Source organism: Bidens hawaiensis, unplaced genomic scaffold (genome assembly GCF_021521415.1).
Source record: "Bidens hawaiensis isolate Kalapana, Puna unplaced genomic scaffold, B.hawaiensis_p1.1 tig00010538_1, whole genome shotgun sequence".
Classification (NCBI taxonomy): Eukaryota; Viridiplantae; Streptophyta; class Magnoliopsida; order Asterales; family Asteraceae; genus Bidens; species Bidens hawaiensis.
Window position 1 is genome coordinate 721977 of NW_027491803.1, and position 7043 is coordinate 729019.

A 7043-nucleotide genomic window follows, 5' to 3' on the forward strand; every position below is an offset into this window, starting at 1 on the left:
TTTTGCTCAGGAGTTCTAGGAGCTGAAAATTGTTGTTGTATTCCTTTTGCTTCACAGATGTCTTGCATAACTCCATTCTTGAACTCAGTGCCATTGTCACTTCTCATCATCTTGACTGTCTTATTCAAATTGTTCTCAATCATTGTTACACAACCTTTAATCAACTCTTCAGTCTCATCCTTGGTACTTAGGAAATAAACCCAAGTGTATCTTGAATAGTAATCAATGATTACCAGACAATATCTTTTCTTTCCAATACTTGGTACACTCACAGGACCAAAGAGATCCATGTGAAGTAATTCAAGTACTTGATCAATTGAATTGATGAGTTTTGACTTATAAGTAAATTTGTGTTGTTTTCCCTTTTGACATGAATCACAATGATCTTCCAACTTGAATTCTCTTGTAGGTAAGCCTATGACATGCTCACCTTTGACAAGTCTATTCATGTTCTTCAAGTTCACATGACACATTTTCCTATGCCACAATTTTGACTCATTTTCAGTGGCTTTGGAAACAAAACATGCACCTCCTCTTGAAATAGATTCTTTCATATTCAATTCATACAAGTTACCATTTCTTGGTGCCATCATCATAATCATTTCAAGTGGAATTACAAACTCAGGTTTTAAAATGAAACAGTGTGAATCATCAAAACTGACTTTGTAACCCTTATCACACATTTGTGATATACTCAGCAGATTGTACTGAAGACCTTCAACATGAAATACATTATCAAATGAGACTTTCCCATTTGTTAAGATTCTTTTTCCAACAATCTTTCCACCATTCTCATCACTCCCAAAAGCTACTGGACATTCATACTTTTCTTCATAATAGACAAGAGATCTCTTGTCACAAGTCATGTGCCTAGAACAACCACTATCCATATACCATATGTCATTTAGAGGAGTGGACTGTTCCTGCACATACAAAGAAAGTTTGATTAGTTGAGTGATGAAGTGCAAGCCTTATCAACTTGTAGCTCATCAGATTCAGTTTCAGACACAGCTTGGGAAGTGAGTGTTGTTGGTTCAGGATCTTCATGAGTCAATTCTAAGTTGTCTGAATTATCAGTTTCATAACCACACTCTCTTGGAGTTTTAACAAGTGAGGTTGGACACTGGTATTCAGCTGATTCAGTGGCATACTCCTTTATCACATAGTCCTTCTTCTCAGAGTAGTCACTCACATCAGCAACTTGCTCAACCTTACTCTCAGTCTTAGGTTTCCAAAGGAAACCATGTGGTTCATATCCATGCTTTAGTAGAAACTTCTCATCACCAGTGAGTTCTGTTGGTTTCTTTCTAGAATGTGCATCTTTTCTTCTTGTTATCTCACTGTTTGATGATCTTTGAGAGCCATTAGATTTGACTGATTGACTGTCTTGTCTGATTTCCACAGGCTGATAATTCTTCTTCACCAATTTCTCATTTTTCTTAGAAGACACACTTCTTCTTACTGATTTAGTCATTTGTTTCTTTGTTTTAACATCAGTTTTCTTTTCACTCCTTGTCTCCTTTGCAAATTTCTTTTCTTCTTTGTTCAAAGTTTCATTTCCACACACCTTTCCTTTTCCATATATATCATACTTCTGTTTGTATAGAACAAAGTCTTGGCCATACTTTGTTCCATCTGGTACATGGAAAGGTTGGAATTTCAATTTTTCATTACATGAGTCTGTGTGATGACCATATTCATCACATTTCTTGCACCAAACCTTTCCTTTGAATATTTCATGTTCTTTTGGCTTCTTGAACCTTTCACTTGGTCTTGGTGGATCAACTCCAATTGTCCTTTTAGACTTTAAACTGTCAAAGTCAATTGAGAAGGGAACAAACTCAGCTATTCTTATGTCACTTCTTTCCACTTTCCCTTTCACAAAAACATATTCTCTTGTACTCAAGGATTCTTCCTTAATGTTTTCCCTTTGTCTCAATTTCCTCTTTTCATATTCTTCCTTTGTTTCTACTTCACCAATGTCAAAATCTTGAATGCTTGAGAAAATAGGGTAAACTGGAATAAAGTTTTTAACATTCACATCTTCTTTTATCTTTTTCTTGCTGTCTTGCTTTATCTTATCCAATACATCCTTGCTAGGAGGCCTTACAGCATTGTAATTCACCTTCTTTCTTTCACATAAGTCAAAAGACACATGTTCTCTTTTCATTCTTTCATTCTGTTTCTTCATTTTTGGTGTGACTGGTGGGTACTTTGGAAGTTTATCAATTGATTCTGGCTTCTTGTATCTTCTTCCTCTTTTAGCAGCTTTAAGTTCCTCTTCAGTAATTTGATCACTCAAATCACTCAAGTCATCTTGATTCAAATCAATTGATTCAAGATCATCTTCAGAGACTTGAACACCAATTGACTTTTCTTCTTTCAGTTCTTTCTTCACAACAAACTCTCCTTCTTCACTGACTTCAACATTCTTGTACAAATCTACAAGTTCTTCTTTGTCTTGAAAGACATCTTTGAATTGTTGTAGATATGCATTTCTTTTCTCTTTATCAACTTTTGGCATAAAGTTGTTGTTGAATGGTGGAGGTACTGCTTTGTATTTGTCTTCTTCCTTAACTTGGTTCAGAATTCCACAGATGTTTCCAGTGGAGACCAAGTTCTTCAAGAATTCATTGTCAACTTGCAGTTTTGTGTTTAACAACTTCTCTTCTATAATCATTTTCTTCAACCCATCAATTTCAGTGGTGAATCTTTTCTGAGCTCTGTAACTTTTACACAGTCTTCCTCTAAACTTTTCATTCTTTCTTCACTCACTTGCCTCATATGTATTGATGATACTTTGTTTCTTAAAACACTCACTTTCCAGCTTGCCTACTTTTGTTTTCAATTCATTGATAAGTTCATTTAAATCAACAGTAGGAGCAGAGTGTACCAGAGATGATGATCCAGTTTCTTTCTCAATTATAGCCATGAATGCCACATTTGCCCTCTTGATATCATCTGCAATGTCTTCTTCATGATTACTCCAATCAAAATTTCCTTCATGTTGTGTAGTCACTGCCACATTTCCTTGATTTCTTGGTTGATTTTGGTTGGCTGGAACAGTGTTGTTTGGAACATTTTGAGCAGCTTGAAGTTTTTGATTGTTGTTCATTTGAAAACCTTGATTCTAATGCATACTTTGATTCAGATTATGAATTTGAGGCTGAAGGTTGTTGAAGTTGGGATTATAGTTGTTGTTGGGATTGAAGTTGTTATTGAAGTTTTGGTTGTTGTTTCTTTGCTGATTTTGCTGGTATTGTTGTTGACCTCTTGGCTGTTGATTCGGGAATTGATTCATCTGATAGTTCCTTGGCAAGTTGCATTCTCTTGCAAAATGTTCCGGCTGTTGGCAATTATAGCAGATTGCCTTTGACTTGTCAAATCCAATTCTTTCATTTGGACCAGAAACTAGAGATCTACTAGTTCTATTATACAACCTCTTACTTCTCAAAGCTAACATTGCAGCTTGCCACTTCAAATCCATGTCCTCCAAATCATCAGCATCTATCTGCTCTAGATCATCTTGCACTACACTTGTGTGAATCAAATTCTTTGCAACAAATGCATTATATGACTTAGTAAACATAGACAGCAAAGCCTGTGTATCATTGCTTTGACCATGTCCTGTACCAGTATGAGGAACATTTCCACTTGGCATAGAGGCAGAATCAGTGTCATCAATCAGTTGCACATTGAATCTTTGCTGGTTTCCTTGATTACTTGTGCTACCACCAATGAAAGCCTTTGTATTGTCAGCATTATGCTCAACAGGTTCTTCAATGATAGGAATCTGTTGCTGATTCTTGGTAGTCAGATTACCCATAGGTGCAATCAATGCATTTGAAACAGGGTCTTTCCTCCCTTTTCATTTCATTTTCTATCATTTCTATCTCTGTAGCTTGAAGAAAACACACCACATCATCTACCTTTAGCTCATTGAAGTTGTGCTTTGTGAGGATGAACTTGCAGGCATTATACCATTCCTTTGGCATAGAGTTTAGCAGCTTGGTGTTAAGATCAAAATCAGTCATGACATAATCTGTGGTTCTGAGCTCATTCACAATTCACATAAACCTTTCCAGAATTGATTTCAACCTTTCTCCTTCTTTATACTTGAATCTTTCTAGTTGTTGCTTCAATCTCTGCTTCTTGATGTTCTTGAGTTCAACATTTCCTTCAAACATCTCAAGAATTGCATCATACATTGTCTTGGCATTGGGATGATGTGCAACTTTGGTAAGTATTTCCCAAGACAGACCTAGCTTCAACATAGCTAAAGCCTTGTCATCAACCTTTCTCATCCTTTCTCTCACAGCAGCAGTTGCTTGCGGATTTGCACCTTCTTCAACAGTAGCTTGTGGACCATTCTTGATGGAATTCCACATATCAACATCATTGTAGCAAACGGCTGCTTCAAAGAGTACTTTCCATTTGGTAAAGTTTTCCTGTCCATACAACCTTGGTATCTTGTTAGTAGACACCTCTTGTTCCTCATATCCAGACATTTTGAGAAATCAAAAATCAGTTTCTTTGTAAAAAAAACAGAGTTTCAAAATAATCATATCTGAAAACAGAATGCTCAGATCTGATGTGTCTGATGTGATTAGAACAAGATTTAGATATAAAGATTAGAACTTTAATTGAAATAAGGAAGAGAAAACACCAGTAGATTGTAGATCTTGAAGAAAAATTAAAACAGGGCTGCTGACGTCACAAATCAATGGAATAGTGGTCTGCTTACGTCATTCTTCTTCAAATCTTCAATCAGCAACAATCTTTCCAAAATAGCAGTAACCAGCTCTGATACCACTTGTCAGGCCCCTCGATTTCAGCTGGATCTTACTTAATCATGTCATAACTCACACAGATTAATGTGCCGACAAGAGAGTTAATGACGGGTTGCTATATTTAGAAAGATTAATGTTTGTTAAATGCAGAATCAATAACAAACAGGGTAGTTGCAATGAATAATCAAAGGTAGAAAGCACACACAGGATTCACTCAAAAGATTTCCATCTATATAATTTTCATCATACAAAGTGGATAATCGATTTAGGGTTTCAGGAATCCTAGGACAGCCGTCACGCGATATTCTCTCTCAATAAATGTGTCTGTCTATCCTTATCCATGAATATCGTGTCTCGTGTGTATGTGTCTTTCTCTGTCTGTCTCTTTTTGGCGGCTTGCCCTAAACATTCTATTTATAGGCCTGCCAACCTAGGACAGCTGTCTTTCCTTCTAGAAACCCTAAATACAACGTACATATTCAAATTACATATTCAAAATAAACTAAGTGTTAAACAAGTCTTTCGGGTAGGCTTTTCATAAATCTTCATTTTCCGAGTACGCTGTGTACTCGGCCATCCTTCAGGACTTGGTAACATAGAAGTATGCCTGGGATTAGTTTCCGGGTAGACTTTTCTTGAAGAGTCCGGTAGACTTCAGTCTTCTTGACTTTGCCAGACTTTGCCCGACAAATCCTTACGAGCAACCTTGTTCTTTAATGATCCATTTCAACTTTTTGCTAAAATAACTTATTAGCAAAGTGTACTTGGGAGAATAATACATTGCTTGAGTTGAACCTTGCCCGATGTTACTTAGAAATATTCCATTTTCATCAAGCCTACTTGGACCATATTTATTAATGAATACCTTGCCCGGTCTTCCAATCACTTGGCTTCTTGGACTTGGTTAACCAAACCTTACTCGGAAGAGTAATATACTTGGCTCTGAAGAACAAACTTGCTTGATAAAGTGAACCTTGCCCGGATTTACATAAACTAGTGTACCTTGCCCGGCAATGCACTAATTTGCAAACCCTGCTCGGATATCCACTAAAGAAGACTTCTTGAAGTAAACCTTGCCCGATAGACAAAATATCATACCCAGCTAAGTAAAACCTTGCTCGGATGTCTAAGGTGTGCCCGGATCCATACTTAACGAATTTTGAGGAGGTTGAGAAGATTCCAATCTTCCATATACTTCATTCTGGTCAAATCTTTGACTCAACAATCTCCCCCTTAGGTCAATTGTTTGACTCAACACTAACCTAGTAATCTATATATAATATTAATTTGATCTTTATTTATGGAATATATTTCACTCCCTGAATTGCTATTTTCTTTGTGTAGGAGGAATATTTTGTAATTTACCTTAGACAATTGGACATCCTACGGAAAATGATAATGGATTCTTTAAAACGAAATTAGTTTTTAAGTTTAAATGGGCTACAACAAGTAACATAGGCTAGGATCTGACGAAAACATGATTATACGCTCCCTAAATAATGAGCTTAGCTCTAAAGGAAAACATTACTATACACACCCTAAATAATTATTGTTTAAAATAAAAAAAAATTACATAATAATAAATTGTTTTGTAACTTGCTGTTAATAACTAATGGTTACCATAAAAAAATTGCGTATGTGATTAGTATACCCTTTGAATTAATAATTTAGAAAATAAAAATGAAATTATGTGATTGGTTGGAATGACTTCTCACACTTCTCGCAATAAAATGCTTCTCAACTGAACATAATCATATATATATATATATATAAAACGAAACATCCATACATTCTCTCAAACTATCAGATTGATTTATTTGTAAATTGAGGCTTCTCATGAATTTGACCCGAATTCAAGGGTATGGGTCTCACCAAACCCAGATAGCCCTTAAACTGGTTATAAAATCTCATCAAATTAAAATTAATCTCACTAATGTTGGATATGAAAATCTTATAAAATAGGGATATACTACAAGAAAAACAACCAATAATGGCGACCTCAATAGCGACGACATCGAGATTGTCGCCGCTAAAGGTCATGGTCCGCATGCTTCATGTGAGGTTGGTTACTAGCTATTGATTAAAACTTGACCTAACTATTTCAATTTGCTCTGCTATTCTTTTCTATCCACACACCACAACCTTACCCTCAAAACACACCAAACCAATCTCAAACACCCCTGCACCCATCTTCCTCGTTGATTGAGCTACCCTCAAACATCAAACGGCCACCATCTCATCACCGTAAATTAG